The sequence below is a fragment of the Triturus cristatus genome, chromosome 3_1, assembly GCF_964204655.1.
Source record: "Triturus cristatus chromosome 3_1, aTriCri1.1, whole genome shotgun sequence".
Classification (NCBI taxonomy): domain Eukaryota; kingdom Metazoa; phylum Chordata; class Amphibia; order Caudata; family Salamandridae; genus Triturus; species Triturus cristatus.
In genome coordinates, this window is record NC_140583.1 from 230,948,146 (window position 1) to 230,966,789 (window position 18,644).

At 45.7% G+C, this 18,644-nt stretch overlaps 1 long non-coding RNA gene across 7 annotated transcripts in view; it reads left to right on the forward strand.

Annotated features, from left to right (window-relative positions):
* Positions 1 to 18,644, forward strand: part of LOC146859984 (uncharacterized) — a 566,738-nt gene that overhangs the window by 374,975 nt on the left and 173,119 nt on the right. The gene's annotated exons all lie outside the window — the stretch shown is intronic.

Consider the following 18,644-nt stretch of genomic DNA (forward strand, 5'->3'; position numbering starts at 1 on the left):
GTGACCTGTGTGATAATATTAGTATTAATTCCGAGATTAGGATGTGTATGTATAAAAAGAAAAAAGTCACAAAATAGAATCAAAAGAGAAGTCTCTAAGAAAAGAGAGAAAGAAAGAAAGAAAGGAAAGAGAAATGGGACATATAGAACTAGAAGAATGGAAAGAAAATATGTACAAGAAAACAAGGGAGGATGAGATGGGAGAAACTATGATGTGATGTAACAAAAATTAAGAGAACTGAATTCATTTCCGTAAAAATGTTATCAATATTTAGGGTGATATGTGGTGATATTAAAAATCACCAAAGGGGGGATTGATGGAGCAGGTAAAACAAAGTTTTGTATACCTTCTCTATTTTGCATGAAAATACTAATGGCGTAATCAATTTACATATTAACCTGTATTAACTATGTGCCGTGGTATATTAATCAACCAGTGCATTTTGATAAACACAAATTACACGCGGGACTAAATGCTAATAGCATGGCAGAATAACTATAATAACTAACAGTGTTACGCATATTGTGAGAAGTTGGCCTGGTATCTGATGTTCACTAGTTAAAGTGACCACCTTGTACCATGCCAAGCAACCCTTATGGTGTGGTTGTAAGTCAACCTTTTCGGACTAGCTGCCCTAGTGGTAGCGTAGGCTAAGCAGTCTTTGAGGCTAAACTCGTTAAAGCGTGTTAAGCAGGCTGTTTTACCATATGTAACCCCCTTTTATACCAATGAAAGGACACCACACAGATATATATTCAAAATATATATGTATTTATTACTCAAAGTATCCCCTAGACTCTTTATGAGCACAGGAGCACAAATCGTTAAACAAGACAGTGTTATAATATACAGAAGTTGCACTTTATATGGATGGGCCCTGGTGGCCACTCAAACCATATACTAAAATAGTGGTATAAGTACCACGAACAGGAAAGGGAAAAGGCCTAGGGCCTCTAGAATCGCTGGGCCTACAAGGAGCTAACTTCAGTTAGTGACCAGGAGGTCCACGGGTCGCGTGTGCAGTGAGGAAAGTCACACACGGGCTCCCATAGGTTTTCAATGGGTGCGTAAAAGTTTAAAAGTTACTGCAGAAAGGGTCTTCTGGATGGACTACGAACTTAAGACTTAAAACACAGACACTAGAGATGTTTCTCTACACTTGGGCACCGGAGTGCCAGCTTTACCTCACCCACAGGAAGCGGGTGCATAGGTCTCGAAGTGCGTCGGGTTTCGTCTATCGATTCAATGGAGCCTGATGACAAAGATGCTGCAGGCGGTCGGTCCAGAAGAGCTGTGTTGGATCCAAGGGTGGATCGGAGTTGTAGAAGACCTGAAAGCAGAGGGGACAGTGTTCACAGTCACTAGCCAGTGACCGGCGTGGCACCAGGTAGGTACCAGGTGATGTCGGGTGAAAACAGGTGATGAGGTGTAGCTTGTCTTTGCAGCCACGTGGTCCCTGAAGGTTGGCGATGTCCAGGAGTCGAGTCACGAGCTTTCCCATGCAGGCTCTCGCTGTTGGCGGTGTCGGCGACTCGAAAGAAGCAAACAAGCCTTGGCAAAGGCAGGAGTTGTGGAAAGTAAAGAAAGCTGATTGTTCTGACCAGCAAGGTCAGAGGGGCTGCTCTTTTGAAGAGCAGCTGGGGCCAGTCTGGAGCAACCAGACCAGCATCGTTGATTTCAAGTTAGGTCACCAAAATGGCCACTAGCCAACGGGCCAGGGACCGGGCAGGCGCGTCGAGATGCAAAATGCAGAGGGGCCCCACGCAGATCGTGGAGATGCTGGAGGGCTCACCTTTGTCATCTATGACGCAGCAAGCCAACAAAGTGGCTGGCATATGTTTTGCCATTCTTCAATGGCTTCGCAAAATTGCCTGGATGTTACCCCCTTCCACCCAGAAGATCGTAGTCAATGCCTTAGTGACATCTCGGCTTGACTACGGAAACATCTTGTACCTGGGTTCAAACAAAGTGGTAATAAGACGGCTGCAACTGGTGCAAAACGCCGCTGCCAGACTGCTTTGCAGAATCCCCAGATCCGTTGGGATCACCAAGCATCTTAGGGACCTGCACTGGCTCAGGGTCGAAAACCGGATTCGGTTCAAAACCCTGATTTACCTATTTAAAATCAAAGCTGGTATCGCCCCTAAATACCTACAGGATCTTGCTAAACTCTATCTTCCCAATCGCAGCCTCCGTTCAGGCACTGCTGCGAATTTTGTGGTACCTAGGTTCAAGCGGGCTAGAATAGGCGGAAGATCGTTTTCCTATTTGGGCCCAACTCTGTGGAACACCTTACCCATCCATATACGTAAGGAGGAAAATTTCATGAGCTTTAGAAAAAGCATAAAGACCTGGTTGTTCGATAAATAATGTGCTTCAAGTTTGCTCCTTGTCCAGTGGATGTTTGTACGGTACGCTGATCCGGCGCCGGGAAACCCTTTGTGGGTAGCTGCGCGCCTTACAAGTGTTATAAAATAAAATAAAATAAAAATTTGGTGCAGATGCTGCTCGGGTGTTGGGCTTCTCAGGACCCAAAGCACAACTTGAAGGGAGCCTCTGTCGTCGCGCTTGCAGCTTGTCATCGGTCTTTCAAGATGGCTGGCTCCACGTGTCTCGGTGCCTCTGCGGGTTCCTTCTTTGCAGGGACTGTGGATCGGGCTGTGAGAGGTCTGGAGGTCCAGGTCTTGTCGGGCTCTGGGCTCGGGCGGGAGGCGGCGGCAAAGCAGATGTTGAATAGCTGGTTGGTGCTTGCGTTAGCAAGATGGTCACTCCCTGACCATAGGGGAGATTTCCTTCTGTCCTCTGTGCAGCAGAGCGTCGAAGTTCCCGTCTTCTTCTTTATTTCAAGTTGATTCCAGGATGTCTGAAGTCTTAGGACACAGCTCCTACCTTTAAGCAGGTTCTAGGGGCCGGACTACCTGCTAGGTCCCTCCCTAAGGGTGGGACCAGGAAGTGTGGTGGTTACACCCCCAATCCTTTGTCCAGCTCGCCCCAGGTCCGGGGCTGGTGTGCCCCAGGACCGGTTTGAACTGGCATATGCACCGAGGCTCCTTGTGAGCCTCAGGCATGTCTGATTCCTTTCAAGCCCTACCTGACCAATACACAAAATCCTGTCTGGGGTGGTGCTCGCACCTCCCATTGCAGGAAACACTTTGTCCACGTCTCCCAAGCTGGAAGGACTCCCAGCAGCAGGAGGGCAGACTTGTGTCTGTGGTGGCAGCATCCATTTTGTGGAGCTGAGGCTATGTGTGATTTTACCCGGGTTTCGGGTACTGTACATGTCGTGTCCCTCTAGAAGGGTGGAATGCTAACCCCGTCGCCAGAATTGGCGAGGGGTTAGTATTCCAATTCGTATGACACCTCACTCGACATGTTTTGATAAGGCCAAACCAAAGATAGCATTTAACCGCGAGGTTCATAATGCACTTAAGAGTATGTGGTATGACGATATCTGGAAACGGTAGAAGGAAGTTGTTCCGACCACTGCAGACAGGCTCAGCTCATGCCAGAGCACCGTCTCACATGGAACCAAGCACTCTGCCTTCAGGATTGTCAAGGCCTGCCATAGGAGTGACATAGGTTAACATGTGTCCCATTTAAGGTTAGGTATAGGTATACTACAACTAAGTAAGAGGTGGTTACACCAACTTACCCCAGCTGAGTGATCAGCCAGTTGTGTCAAATTTGTTAGGCCAGGCCAGGGGTGGCATAATACATGCTTCAGCCCCTGGTAGGCCTTAGATACACCAATGCCCTGGGTACCTAGTTTACACTGGTACAGGGGCTCACAGGGTGATCCAATTCCAATTGGTTATGCACCTAGGGTGCATAGTGTCAATTTAGTTAGAGAGAACAGCAGGCTGGGGGTCTGATTAGCAGGCCCACAGCCTCAATATGTCAAAAACCAGTGAAGCAAAAAGCAAAAATTTGGGGTGACCATAGGATAGCAGACCCTACTCTCCTACACATATTAACCATAGAAGGTGTTATGATAGACATTTGCATGATTGATGTTGCTTTTGTTATGGTTTGCATTCCTGCTGGGACCAATTGGTGAGTATTATCGCTTTAAATGTTGCTATAAACTAGGAAAATACTAATATACCATGGGATTAGCGTGGGATTAAACATTAGAATCATCATTTTCGTATATTAATTATGTTTTATGTTTGTTTTGCTTAAGTTGGCATTCGGGCCTTCTAGGCCATGATATTCAAAATTGAGTTCAGAAGTGGCCACTGTCTTGTGAGCGCAATGTCCACTGCGCAGACTCGGATGGCTCCGAAGATCTCCAGGCATCCTCCGTTCAGAGCACAGTGTTCCTTGTCAAGGATAGGGACGTGGAGGACTGCCAGTTTCCAGTTAGTTAGAGTGATAAGAAAGAACAATGACCACCTATAACCGGAAGGTCAACATGTCGATACATCGGACCTTTTCGCATGAGAACTTTATATACGAAAGGAATGACATAGCTATTTTTCCTGAGAACCCAAGACTCTGAGAATATCGGACCATATAACAATTTTGAAAGGCTTATCCAATCACAGTCATTCCCAGTTCAGTAAATGTTTCATGTTACCCAGAGATTTTATTATAAAAGAAGGATAGTAGAGGGGGAGAGACTAGTGTTAGTCCGTTTCAGAGAGGTGTCCCGAATTGGCGTGATTTACTTGCACGATTGCCTGGTCCTTTGGAGATCTTTGGGACTGTGTCGTGCTGAATGAAATAACTTTTTGGACTAATTTGGGTATTGGCCTGCATTCTATTGGGACGATTTCACCTGAAGGGATTTGATTATGCAGAGCTGACAGGGTTAGAAAAAGAGCCCCCGATATCAAGAAAAGGTAAATATAAATGTCATGCTAAATTGTGCTTAATAATTAAATTTGAACTTTGCGTTGATCGAAATAATAATTATGCAACTGAAAGTAAATTAATTAGATAAACTAAATATTGATTAACAGAAAATGAGTTTGTGATTCTTTAAGGTATTGATTAAAGATTCCGAAGCTTTAAATGTTTTTTAGCTGGTTCTAAATCACCATCAACCAGTCCAGCTAATTGGTCCGTCGGCCAAGTGGTAGAGTGCCTTGATGTTAGGGTTAGGATTCTAGAAGTACAGATGTAAATATGTATATTTTGTAATTCATTTATTTCCTATAGGTAATAAGGTACCCCCCTATGTCTAGCAGAGAATCTCATCCTCCTGCGTGCAGATTCAAGTGAGACGAATGAGTGTTGGTGTTATGGGCCCCACCAATGAATGTATGCCTGAATGAGTAAGAGTGATGACGGGTCTGTGACGCAGGGAGGATATGTAAAGTTGCCCCTTTCCACTGGATCAATGCGATGAAAGTTTGGTGCAAAGAAATAAAGACATGAAGACCTTCCTGATGCAGCTCGCTTCTCCGATGTTTCGAGAGATCTCGGCTCGATGCGTCAGCTACAGTGGCGGCACCCTTGTCCAGCAATGCGACGACAGCGGCTTTGGCGGCGACACTCTTCTCCAGCGATGTGAGACGCTTCCGCTCGATGCGACAGTTAGTGCGGCGACACCCTTGTTCAGAGATGCAACGGTAACAGCTCCGACGGCGGCACGCTTCTCCGTGGATGCGAGGCGTTTTTCTTGATGCGGTGCAATGCGACAGCTACAGTGGCGTCATCCAAGATGCGATGGCAGCGGCTGCGATGGCGACACGCTCCTTCCTCGATGCGAGACTCTTCTCGTGATGCGAGACTCTTCTCGTGATGCGGTGCAATGCGTCAGCTACGATGGCTGCGATGGCGACACGCTTCTTCGGTGTCGCGGGCGCTTCTCGTGATGCGGTGCAATGCGACAGCTACAGCGGCAACACCCTTGTTCAGTGATGCGACGGCTGCGACGGCGACTCGCTTCTTCTCGGTGAGTCGCGCTTCCAGCTCCTTGCGACACGCAGTCCCTCAGAAGGCCCAAAAACAGCAGCAGGCACTTATAAAGAACTCTGGGGAGCTGGTGGTTGAAGTCTGTTGTGCCTGAGACTTCAGCAGGAGGCAAGCTCTTTTCCAAGCCCTTGGAGATCCTCCACAAGTTGAGCAAAAGTGCACTCTCTCTTTGGCAGTAGGCAACCCCTGCAGGCCAATTCCCCAGTTTCAGGGATAGTCTCTCCTCAGTTTCTTCTTGGTTCCTCTCCTCAGCAAAGGTTTCTTCATGTTTCTTCTTGTTTCCCAAAGTGATCTAAAGTTCTTGGGATCAGGGTCCCAAAATTTATACCCCAAAATCCCTTGTCCTCTGAGGGCAGAGGGGCCTTTGCCTAGTCCAAACCAGTTCTGGTCAGTCCTGGAGCACTTTGTTTACCTGACTCCTTCTTTCCTTTCAGAGTGCAGGGCAGAGACATCAGAGACACCGCAGGAGGTGGAGCCAGCATTGTGGAGGGAAGGCACAGCCCTATTCAGGTCCCATGTGCAACTACTCCCTCCCATCTAGATGCAGATCTCTCTATTCACCACTGGGCCACCTCACCCTGTCACCTGGAATTCCCCAGCCCTGTCACTCAAACGCCAGACAAGGAATACACAGCCTAGCAGAGGTAGGTTTGAATGGTTAGACAAGAAAATACCTACTTTCTAAAAGTGGTATTTTCAAACACAAAATGTTAAAACCAACTTCACTAAAAGATGTATTTTATCATTCTGAGTTCAGGCATTCTAAATTCGAATTTCTACCTTGTTCCCTGAGTCAGTTAGGATTATAAGATGTAATAATCAAACTGCCCATTCTGGCCTATAGGGAACAGGTAGCCTTGCAATAGTGAAAAACGAAAATGGATGTAATTCACTATTAGAACATCCCACACACACCAGGGCATGTCCTACCTTATACTTACAATGCACCCTGCCCTTGGGCCTACCATAGGGGTGACTGACATGAAGAAAAGGGAAGGTTTGGGGACTGGCAAGTGGGTGCACTTGCCCAGTCAGCATCACAGTACCAGACAGCATGCAGGCTCTGCAATGGCAGACCCTAGACACACTTTTACAGGCTGCTTCTGTGGGTGGCACAACCAGTGCTGCAAGCCCACCAGCAGCATTTGGATTTACAAGCCCGGGGCACTCCTGGTGCACTGTACTAGGGTCTGACAAGTATACCAAACCAGCCAATCATGGAATCACTAATCCATACATCAATATATAATAGGGAGAGCATATGCACTTAAGCACTTATCAGCAGTGGTAAAGTGCCCAGAGTCATAACAACAGGTCAGAAGAAATACAGGAGGAAGGCAAAACGTTCAGGGATGACCCTGCGAAAAGGGCCAAGTCCAACAACTTGCAATTTGTGCATTCGTTGTGACGCCAAGTTCTACGGCCTTCCGTGAGGATGAAGATGGTTCCTTCCATGCTAGAATTGTAGACCGAGCAATTATCACACTTGTGGTGTCCTTGGATTGGTTTAAGATTCAACATGGTACGCAGAGATTTTGTTCGTTTTGTGATTGACGCAGTGGTGTGTATGACTTGTTGCCCAATGTTGCAGTTCTTTCTAAGTACAAAGAGTGGGGGGCTCACATTGAGTACGGAACCCTCAATCAAATGCCAGTTGTTACTGACAATCCTCTTGAAAGACAGTGTGAGGTCCAAAGGTTGTGACACATTTAATGCAGCATTCGTCCCTCCCAACTTCTTCCATATCTCTCATCACACAAGTGTTCCTGTGTTTTTCACTTGATTAGCGCAGCGCCATTTTACAGACGCTGCGCTTCAGCTTTGAGCGTAGGCCTGCGTCGGGAGGGCACTCCCCTATCTTTGTTTATGCACGGCAAGGCGGCATTGGCCGTCCCACCACCCCGTGTCAAAAAAACAACGTTGGCAGCCCGCCAAATAATTTAACGTATTACGTGCAGCTTGTAGTCTTAAAAGTATTGGCTGAGGGAGGAAAAGTTTACTTTTGTATTTTTTTTCTTGTGCCCCAATGTGAACTTGACTGGTAAGCATCATGTGGCATCCAATGGCCATTTGAGATGCTATTCGAGACACTGCCCCCTCACAAAAGGATTGGCTGTAGTATTATAAAGGGGTGCCATTGAGGATTAGAGGACTGCTTCCAATACATGTTTGTGACAAGGGCATCACCTGTTTATCTCTCTCACAGTACAAAACTGAGAGTCAGCTTGGCACTCCGTGGTCTGTTCTGTTGCCGTAAGTACTTGTGGCAAGAGCCCTACAGACAGAATGAATTAAGATACTGTGATTCCTGGTCTCGAGATTACGCAGTTTTAAAGGTCTGTGAAGTCAGTGTTTGCTAATAGACGCCATACTGGAATGGGAAGCATTTCATTTATCTCCAACGTGTTGGCAGCTCTCTATACCCAACTGCATTCACAGTTTATAGTTTTTATGCATTATATTTGTTTATTGATAATCCAAAACAGTGATGAACTGACTTACCTTAATATCATTTTATATATACCCATTGTTAAATATTCCCATTTCTGTGCTTTTATCTCTAGGTATGCGTTTATGTCGGAATACACTTGCAAATCTTTGCTTAAAAGGAGCGTGTGTCACTCGTCCTGGCTTTTGTGCCTAAACAATTATGGCCCTCATTACGATACAGGGCGGACTTGGATCCACCCGACACAGTTGCAGGGAAGGAATCGACTGACCATAGGTCAACGTTTACGACACCCCAATCTGGATATATGCAGTAGGAAGATCCATTTTCCAGTGGGAGCTTGTGTGGCTGGCTGTGCACGCCCTCAGCACAAGCTCCCATTGGAAAATGGTAGTTTGTAAATATCCCTGCCCTGTGTGGCAGGCACCGTGATGTGCCTTCCACACGGTGCAGGGATGTTGAGTGAGGCAACATAGGTGCCCCCCAGGCCCATATGCGGTGGGCCAGGGGGCCCTGCTGGTGGCACCCAAAGTTGCTTTTCGACAGCCAATCCATGTCGGAAAGGCTGGCATGGATTGGCTGTTGGAACCTAACATCTTAATCCCAACAGCAGAGCTTGCAGTTTCCCTCTGACCGCCGTAATCAAAATTTGGCAGTCAGAGGGAAACCTCAGGATGTTGGGCATGTTGGGCAGAGAGCCTCCGATCGCTGGTTGGAGGCTCTCCGCCCGACATCCAAATCGGTACCTATGTGTTATGGGATTTTTGTTTACCTATAGTAAACTCGTATTATTTCCCAGAAAGCAACGTGGTGACAAGGATAAAGGTTGCCCATATTAGTAAAGTACACTTCGCAGCTGTGCATTTATGACTGAAACGCTACCCAGCTGAAATTTAAATTGAATTGAATGAAAAAGTATTTATAGAGCGCGTAACTACCCTAAGGCATCACAGGGCTAATAATGGAAGCAGACAAAGTATAACGGACTACTGGATGGGGTTTTGGAAAAGCCATGTTTTAAGAAGTTTCTGGAAGGCCAAAAGATTGGACTCAAAACGTAAGTGAGGGGGAAGGGCGTTCCAAAGCTTGGTGATGTTGTAGGAGGGCAAATGCCCGCCGCTTCTCACCTTTTTTATTTTTAGGACTGAAGCAAAACGGAGATTGGACAAGTGGAGACATCTGTTTGGGCGATAGGGAGAGATAATGGATTGAATAATTGGCGGTCCTTTCCCCCAGAAGGACTTGTGTGCAATACATAGAGGCTTAAATGTAATTCTCTCCAATACGGGTAGCCAGTGAAGAGCCTTCAATGCCGGTTTAGCAGATTGATGATTGGGAATCTGGAAGAGAAAACGAGACGCACAGTTTTAGAGATGGTTGCTCTGGGAGCTCCTAGATAAAGGGCATTCCCATAGTCCAGGCGGGAAAGAATAAAAGCCTGGACCTTTAGTCTCCTAGCCAAAAAGGGAAGAAGAACTTTACAGGGCATCCTAGGAATGCTTGTAGATAAGGGGAACGCCAATAAATCCAGGAGTCTCTCCGCATATAATCCAGTCCACTATTTTATTTACGATTAGATAAATAGTAGTAAAGGAATGGAGCCCACGTTTACAGCAGTTGTAAAAGCAAGAAACAAAAGGCAACTTCAATAAAGCACAGAATAAAGTGACATAACAGAACACTAAGTAAAGATTTCAATTTCTTAAAGAAACAGTGAAACACTAATACAGTAATACTACAATGCCGTAACAAGTGGCCACTAGTTTCGTTCCCTGATACTCAAAATTCAGGGAAGGGTCCAGCCACATGCCCAGACTTTTGATCAGATTTTTAGGGACAGGAGCGGGGCCAAGACAATTTGGCCACAGCAGCCCTGTATTGAAGATCGGGGAGTTACCTAGGAGCATCAGCTCCGTATTTTCTCAGTTCAGTTTAAGGCAGGAGAGCTCCATCCACTTGGCCTCCTTCTCCAAACAGGGGCCCAGGTCAGAAGACAAATTCTCTGACTGATTAGGGGCCACAACTTGTTGCGTGTCATCAGCATATGTGACTATCTTAATACCAAATGAAAGGACTATCTCATCCAGGGGGCACATATATTCATTAAACAACGTGGGGCTCAGGGACAATCCCTGAGGAACACCGCAGCTGAGAAACATATGCTTGGAGATGTTGTCTCCTTCCAAAAACCTGAAAAGACCTGCCTTCCACGAAGGACTGCAACCAGGTGATGACACCCCCAGACACTCCAAGATTCCTAAGACTGAGGATCAGGTATTGTAGTTGACAGTGTCAAAAGCGGCGCAGAGGTCTAGGAGGATGATAGCCGCTGTACCTCCTCGGTCCAGAATTTTCCTGGACTCTTCAACCACAGCTAAAAGAGCAGTTTCTGTCCCTTGTTGGGTTCGGAAACCAGTCTGTGAGAAGTGCAGAAGGTTATGGGACTCTAAAAACATGGACAAAACTGAGTTAACATGTTTTTCAAGGATCTTGCTGATCACCGGGAGGAGGGAGATAGGGCAAAAATTCCCCAGGAGATCAGGGTCGAGATTCAGCTTTTTGAGCAGCGCCTTTACCATGGCACATTTCCATGGTGGAGGGACCGATCCAGTAGAGATCGAAGAGTTGATTAATTCCAGTATCACTGAAAGAACTGTTCCTGTGGCTTGGTTCAGAGAGTGAGGGGGTGCTGGATCGCTGGGAGAGCCTGTTTTTACAGGGCCAAGATGTCTTCTAACGACTGGTCGGTGTGGCAAGCTACAAGTGGGAAGGTGATGTATGTCTTGAACTTTTATATGGAAAAACTCTGCCAGTTCATTACAGCGGGTGAGGGTGCCATCAGTGGGGGCTTGTGGGGAAGGAGGTTTGAGAAGATTCTTTGCGATGTGGAAGATTTCCCGCGGGGAATTGGATGCAAGGCTAATTTTTTCTTCATAATAAGAGGCTTGAGCGGATTTGATTTCATCTTGATACAGTTTGATGGCATCCCTATATTTCAATTTGCTTGATGCGACGTAATCCTCTCTCCATTTTCTTTCTAGTCTTTTGCAGACTTGTGTATGTTCACTGAGCTTAAGGGAGTACCACGGGCAGGTATTGGTCCTAACTTTTTTGCGGCTGCATTTTTTGAGGACTCAATCCACTGGTTAAATTTATTGTTAGCAATAATGGGGTTAGGTTCTAGAGTAGGCCTGGTATCTTCAAGAACTGAGACCCACTGTTCTAACAGAAGTTTAGACCACATTCGTTCCTGGCTACTCAAAGTGCAGAAGGAGGAATGTGGTCCTGTGGTACCCCAGGAAAGGGGAATCAGAAAGTGATCTGACCATGGCAGAGGGATGGGAACCCCTACAGAAATTTCTTCGCTATTAGTAAATATTGGGTCAAGTAAATGACCTTTGAAGTGAGTGGGCCCAATAACGTTTTGTTTGAACTGAAATGCTGAGAGATTTCTAACTAACTCAGAGGCAACTGAGTTTGCGGGGTTATCTAAATGTAGATTAAGATCTCCTAATATCGTGAAGTTGGAAGGGGAGCTGGCTAAGTTAGCGACAGTTTCGGGAAGAAGTTTAAAAAGTTGTCCATGGGTTCGCAAAAGAGAGATTCTCGCAGTCAGGTAGGAGGTCTGCTGTGATGCGACACTTAAACTGATCTTTATCTATAATGGCAACGCCACCACCTTTGCTTTTTTCGCTGTCTTTCCGCTGGATGTGATAACCGGGGGTGAGGAATTTACGAGGTCAGGGTCAGACTCATTGTTAAGCCACATTGAAATGAATTGCATAGTATATGGACTTTTAGAATAGAAATCCCAGTCATGCTTGGCACTATGCACCCACTCCCAGTTCTTATCAACTTCTCTTGTAAATCAGTGATCTTATAATCATTGAATGTGGATTTCATTAACTATGACGGCGTGCCTTTACACTGAGTTGAATGTAATACAATGCATTTAGAGTCCCAGAGCTCCCAAACAGTTACAGCAGAATTGTCTCGTTTTTGGAAGCAGATGCTTCATATTTTGTAATACTACCTTTCAAAAATAATAGTGCAAATAAAGACTGGAGTGCAGAGGGCCAAACAACAAACTTGATGGGCGTCTGAGCCCATTGAAAGGGGGCACTGCATTCACTTCCGCCTCAGTAACACATTGGACAGTGACGGCTTAAAGCCCCAGTCAGGTCCTGTTCTGCTGGTTGTAAAGTCCATCGGGGTAAAGCCAAGACAGGCAAGGCTCACCAATTAAGGTCGTACGTGACTGTAGAAAGACAGTGAGTATGCTGCTCTGCATGCTGTACATGGTGTGGCAGCTTCCATAGCAATGTGTCAGGTGCTGCAGCTGGGTATTGTGTCACCAGTTTGTGGTCTTAACAGGCAGACCCTTCTAATCGAGCCGATCAGCAGTGTTACAGAAGAACCGTGTCTTACACCAGCAGCACAACTGCTGCACACACATTTGAAACATAATACTTACGCAACTCACAAACTAGGCATTCTTAGACGTCATACACTTATTTGTCCAGGCTTCTCTGTCCCCTGTCCCTCATTCAGACCCCAACCAGTAGTCTTTCCTAAACCCGTTAAGTTTATTTGATGCGACATAGTAACAATCCACATAAATACACTCAACATCACGCCACATAATTCCAATCAGTAACAATTCCTCAACTGGTATCATTTAAAGAAGACAGTTAGGAATGCATGTGCAAAACATTACAAGAAAGAAGGGGAGACTCTCAGTAGGTTTTTTGAAAAATGTGCACATGGCATCATATATTTAGCAAATAGTAATGACAAGGGCAAGGCAAGAAGAAAATAAAAGGACAAATTACAGTTGTAACAGCACTGCGAGCAAAATAAATTTGCATGAACAACCCGAATTGTACTTGGTGCTCGAGTGTGTTCGTGACACAACGGTGTGGCGACGCAAGTGACAATGTGAAATCAGCAAGGAACAGAGCAAAGTGAAGTGAAAATATGTACAGTGAAATCAGTGGTTCTGGTCAAAAGTACGCAATTTTTAGTAATTAATAAGCAGTTATTTGGAGTACCACATGAGGAGCGCGCCATCAATAGTGATGACAGGTCGACGGCGTTTCGATACAGTTCCTTTGGATCATCATCAGGACCGAGTTGACATGGTAGAGGCGGTGCTGTACAGGAAGGAAAAAAGGGTGGGTAAGGGATAGGAAGAAGAGGGAGGCCACGGCGGGGTAGGGCGCTGGGGAAAAGGAGCGGAGAGTTGCGCTAGCCTTATGAATCAGCAAGGGTTGAGTGAAAATGCAGTCTGGGGCGTAACAAGGTGTGAACGAAAAAGGAGCCGCTTGGCGTATGAGACTGAAAGGGTGATCTTTAGGGCAAATTAGGGGGCCAACGCTAGCGTGTTACGGGGCAAAAAATCACGAGTACCTGGTAGGGCAGAAAGCGCCATGTAGTACTTTGTATCGGCGTATCCAGGGAACAGAGTTAAATTAATTTTGGGAAAGGGCAATGACGTGAGTAATAGTGATTGAGGAAGGATAAAAGAAAGACAAGCGCCAACGCGTGTTAAGAACCTGAAATCTAGCAATTAGTGGCGCTCAGGAGCCGCGTCCGGGAATGCATCGGAAGGGAAAACTGAGTTATCGGATGAAGGTCTGTGGGTAAAACGAAGAAAATGAGAACTGGGTCCAGTGGAAAGCTGGGTGGGTGGGGGGGGGGCAAGATCACGAAGGGGTGGGCTTACCTAGTGAATAGAGCTTCAGTCTGTTGCGGGAGGCGTCTGAATCGGCCGGTGTCCGCAACGGTCGAGTGCGGTGTGGGGTAAGCCACAGCCAGGAAGTGAAATAGAAGGACTCGTAAGCGGTCACGTGATCAGGTGCGCGCGTATCTGAAATCGCTGAAGGTAGGGAAGAAGGGTGGAGCGGCAGCGGTAGCGTGTAAGGGGGCGGAGACGGGGCGGGGGAAGGAAGGGGGAAGGATGGGGCAGGGTAATGCTGATATTGTGATATAAACAACCATTGGTAACGCATGACAATTGTCAAGAGAAAGAAGAGAACAATAATTGGTATGCGTGAGAATATCGGCAAAAATGCAAGCCGTACATCATGAATATATAAATTCCAATTAGACCTGCGTGGAAGTGCAGCAGAAGGCATGTGTATGCAAAACGATACTGACACGAGAAACATCAAATAAATTGGTGCGAGAACAATAATGTACATTCAGTGATATGTATCCAGAGAGCATACAAGGCATACATCGAGAATTCATCAATTCAAATTTAGACATGCGTAGAGGTACAGCAGAAAGCAGTGTGTCTGCAGAATGTTATTAACAAGAGAAAAAATAAGAGAAAAATGGAGGGTATATATAGTACATGATGGGACCAAATGAATGCTAAAGGTGTGCGAAACTAAAGGTCTGTGTAGCAGGATGGGGGACCTGTGATAACAAACAGTACTGGGGTTAAGCGGGGTCAGAAGGGAGAGAGGGACCTTTAAAGCAGGATGGTGCTGTTCCATTCATCGATGGTATTTAACCGAGAGTTGACAGAGTTACAGATAGTCATCCATTTACATTCACTTTTGTTGAGTAGTACTTTGATGTCTCCACCTCTGATGGGCAGTATGGGTTGGTCTACAACTTGCCAGGAGATGTCAGTTTCATTATGGTTTTGTTCAAGGTAGTGGGATACCAAAGGAGCAGTCAAGACTTTGCAATGGATTCTGCTTTTGTGCTGAATGATTCTCTGTTTGATCATTTGGGTGGCTTGGCCGATGTATCGAAGGTGGCAGGGACATCTGATGGCATAGATGACGTTTTGTGATCGGCAGTTAGTTAGGGTTTTGAGAGTGTAAGCTTTATTGCCGGTTTTGAACTCCTTCGTGTTTTGTGTAAGGTTGCAGACTGAGCAATTCTGGCATTTGTAATGTCCAATGGTGGGGGGCAGGCCCCAAGAAGCAGAGATGGTATTTTTTTCTCTGATGTTGGTTGGCCACGTAATGGCATGGACTAGCTGTGTTGCCAGGTTCTTGCCACGTTGATAGGAAAAAAGGGGGAGCTCCTTGAAGTCATCCAATCTTCTGAGTAATGGCCAATTGAGTTTAATGATTTTGTTGACCATATTACTACAGGGACTGAACTTAGAGACAAAAGGTATTCTGGTCATAGTTTTTTTGGGCTGCGGAGTGAGGAGTAGTTCTCGTTAGCAGTACCAAGCCCTCTTGCGGGCTCTGTTCACTAGGCGTTTGGGGTACCCTCTATCTGTCCGTTTTTTATGAGAATGTCAGATTCACGGAAATAGTCCTTCCGCCATTTGCAATTCCTTCGCATTCGTAAGAATTGTCCATATGGGAGGCCATCCCGGAGTCCACGAGGATGGTAGCTGGAGTATTGGAGGAGGGTATTTCGTTCAGTAGGCTTGCGGTAGAGGCAAGTACCAATTCTTTCATCTTCAGCGTGTATAAGGACATCCAGGAAAGGAAGGTCATTTGGTTTAGCATTACAGGTGAATTTGAGGTGTTCTTGGGAGTGGTTTAGCCATTCAATGAACTGGTCAAGAGTTGCTGTGGGGCCTTTCCAGAAAACCAGGATATTGTCGATATAGCGACTCCAAAGGGAAATGTGGTTAAGGTATGGGTTGGTTTTGGTGAGTATATGGGTTTTTTCTAGGTTATGGACGAATCGGATAGCAAAGTTGGGGGCTACACATCTGGCTACACATCTAGTCCATGCCATTACGTGGCCAACCAACATCAGAGAAAAAAACACCATCTCTGCTTCTTGGGGCCTGACCCCCACCATTGGACATTACAAATGCCAGAATTGCTCAGTCTGCAACCTTACACAAAACACGAAGGAGTTCAAAACCGGCAATAAAGCTTACACTCTCAAAACCCTAACTAACTGCAGATCACAAAACGTCCTCTATGCCATCAGATGTCCCTGCGACCTTCTATACATTGGCCAAACCACCCAAATGATCAAACAGAGAATCATTCAGCACAAAAGCAGAATCCATTGCAAAGTCTTGAATGCTCCTTTGGTATCCCACTACCTTGTAAAAAACCATAACGAAACTGACATCTCCTGGCAAGTTGTAGACCAACCCATACTGCCCATCAGAGGTGGAGACATCAAAGTACTACTCAACAAAAGTGAATGTAAATGGATGACTATCTGTAACTCTGTCAACTCTGGGTTAAATACCATCGATGATTGGAACAGCACTATCCTGCTTTAAAGGTCCCTCTGTCCCTTCTGACACTGCTTAACCCCAGTACTGTTTGTTATCACAGGTCCCCCATCCTGCTATACAGACCTTTAGTTTCGCACACCTTTAGCATTTATTTGGTCCCATCATGTAGTATATGTACCCTCCATTTTTCTCTTATTTTTTCTCTTGTTAATAACATTCTGCAGACGCACTGCTTTCTGCTGTACCTCTACACATGCCTAAGTTTGAATTTATGAATTTTCGATTTAATTGTCACCAATGCCCACACTTAAAATGGGAAGGGGCTAAATGGGATTGTTGCCCCTCTACCAAGGACTGGCACCTAGAACACACACTAGAAGGTAGCAAACTTGGTAACATCTTGGGCTCATATGATCTGATCCCCACGATGGAGTTAATTAAGCTTACTCAATGTGATTAATCCGACGTTTAAAGGCAGAGGGAGGGACACCATCATAGATTTTATTTTTATATCAAATGATCTTAAACACAGGATTGTAGATTTTAGTATACAAATTAGTATTTTTAGTGACCATAACCCCCTGGTGCTGTTATTAAGGGTTGAGGATGGACCCGCTAAGGCAATGGCCAGTATGACAAGGGGCAAACTAGATGCAATCGATCAAGGCAGGCGCATACGTTGGTCGAATATAGATGGGGAAGTATTTTATAACCCCTGATAGTGGGATTTGGACGTGTCTAGACCCGGATGTGAAAGGAAAAAAATTGATAAATGCCTTCATAATTATGGCAAAGGAAATCGATAAGTTACTCAGGGCTAAAGCACCATCTACGGCCAACAGTCATCCGAAATGGTTTGATAAAGCTTGCTCTAGTGCCCAAAAAGAATTAAAACGGGCACTCAAAGAAGTACCGAAAGATAAAAGCAGGATCTCGGAATGTAGGGCCCAATACAAGCTGGCCATAAAAAGGAGGAAACAAACTATCCAATCTGAGGCTTGGGGGAATCTGAAGGAGGCAGGGGAGTTGAGAGACATGTCTAAATTCTGGAAGGTGATTAATGACCCAATTTTCCAGACATTAAATAGTGAGAAGATGGTCTGTAATATCCTCCCAGATGAATGGGTCTCTCATTTTAGCAAGCTATACAATCATGCCAGTGATTCAACCCAATCAGCCACAGATGTGGGGACTCTGCCAAATTCATGGGTAGAGTTCACAGTGGAGGAAGTCAAAAATGGAATTTGTGCCCTGACAAGAAATAAGGCCCCGGGGCCAGATGGGATTCCTCCAGATCTATTTTTATCGCAGGTCGAGCTGTGGGCACCTATATTAGTAAGAATTTTTAATACAGCCGTGGAAGAGGGACTGCCAAGGTCCTGGTCAACTGCCCATATCGTCCCCATATTTAAAAAGGGAAATAAGAGTAATCCACAATGTTATAGACCGATTTCCTTAATTGATGTGTCTGCAAAAGTGTTAGGGAAGGTGATATTAAACCGTCTCATGGACTGGGCAGAGGAAAAAGATATCGTCACAGACACCCAGTATGGCTTCAGAATGGGCCGCTCAACTACTGACCAATGCCTCAATTTATATAATCTGGTCGCTAAATACACGGTTGCTGGCGAAGGTACAGTCTTTTTAGCTTTTATGGACTTAACAGCAGCCTTCGACCGGGTTAATCGAGGGAAATTATGGGAGATTCTAGAGTTGCTAGGGGTAGATTCGAGCTTGTTATTTATTTTAAAATCATTGCACTTTAGTACCACAGCTCAGGTCAGGTATAGTAACGAGGGGAACCTAACGGACCACTTTTCTTGTACAGGGGGCGTGAGACAAGGCTGCATCTTGGCGCCTTTCTTGTTTACATTATACATAAACGGTTTGGACAAGGCCCTGTGCACATTGGGAGTGGACTGCCCGAGAGTCGCAAGTAGAAGTATCCCGGTCTTATTGTACGCAGATGATGCAGTACTCCTCTCGCGTACAGGGAGGGGTCTGCAATCTCTTATAGATGGCTTCTGCGAGTTTATGGCAAACTTAGATCTATCCCCTAACCTCACAAAATCCTACATTATGGAAGTAGGAAAA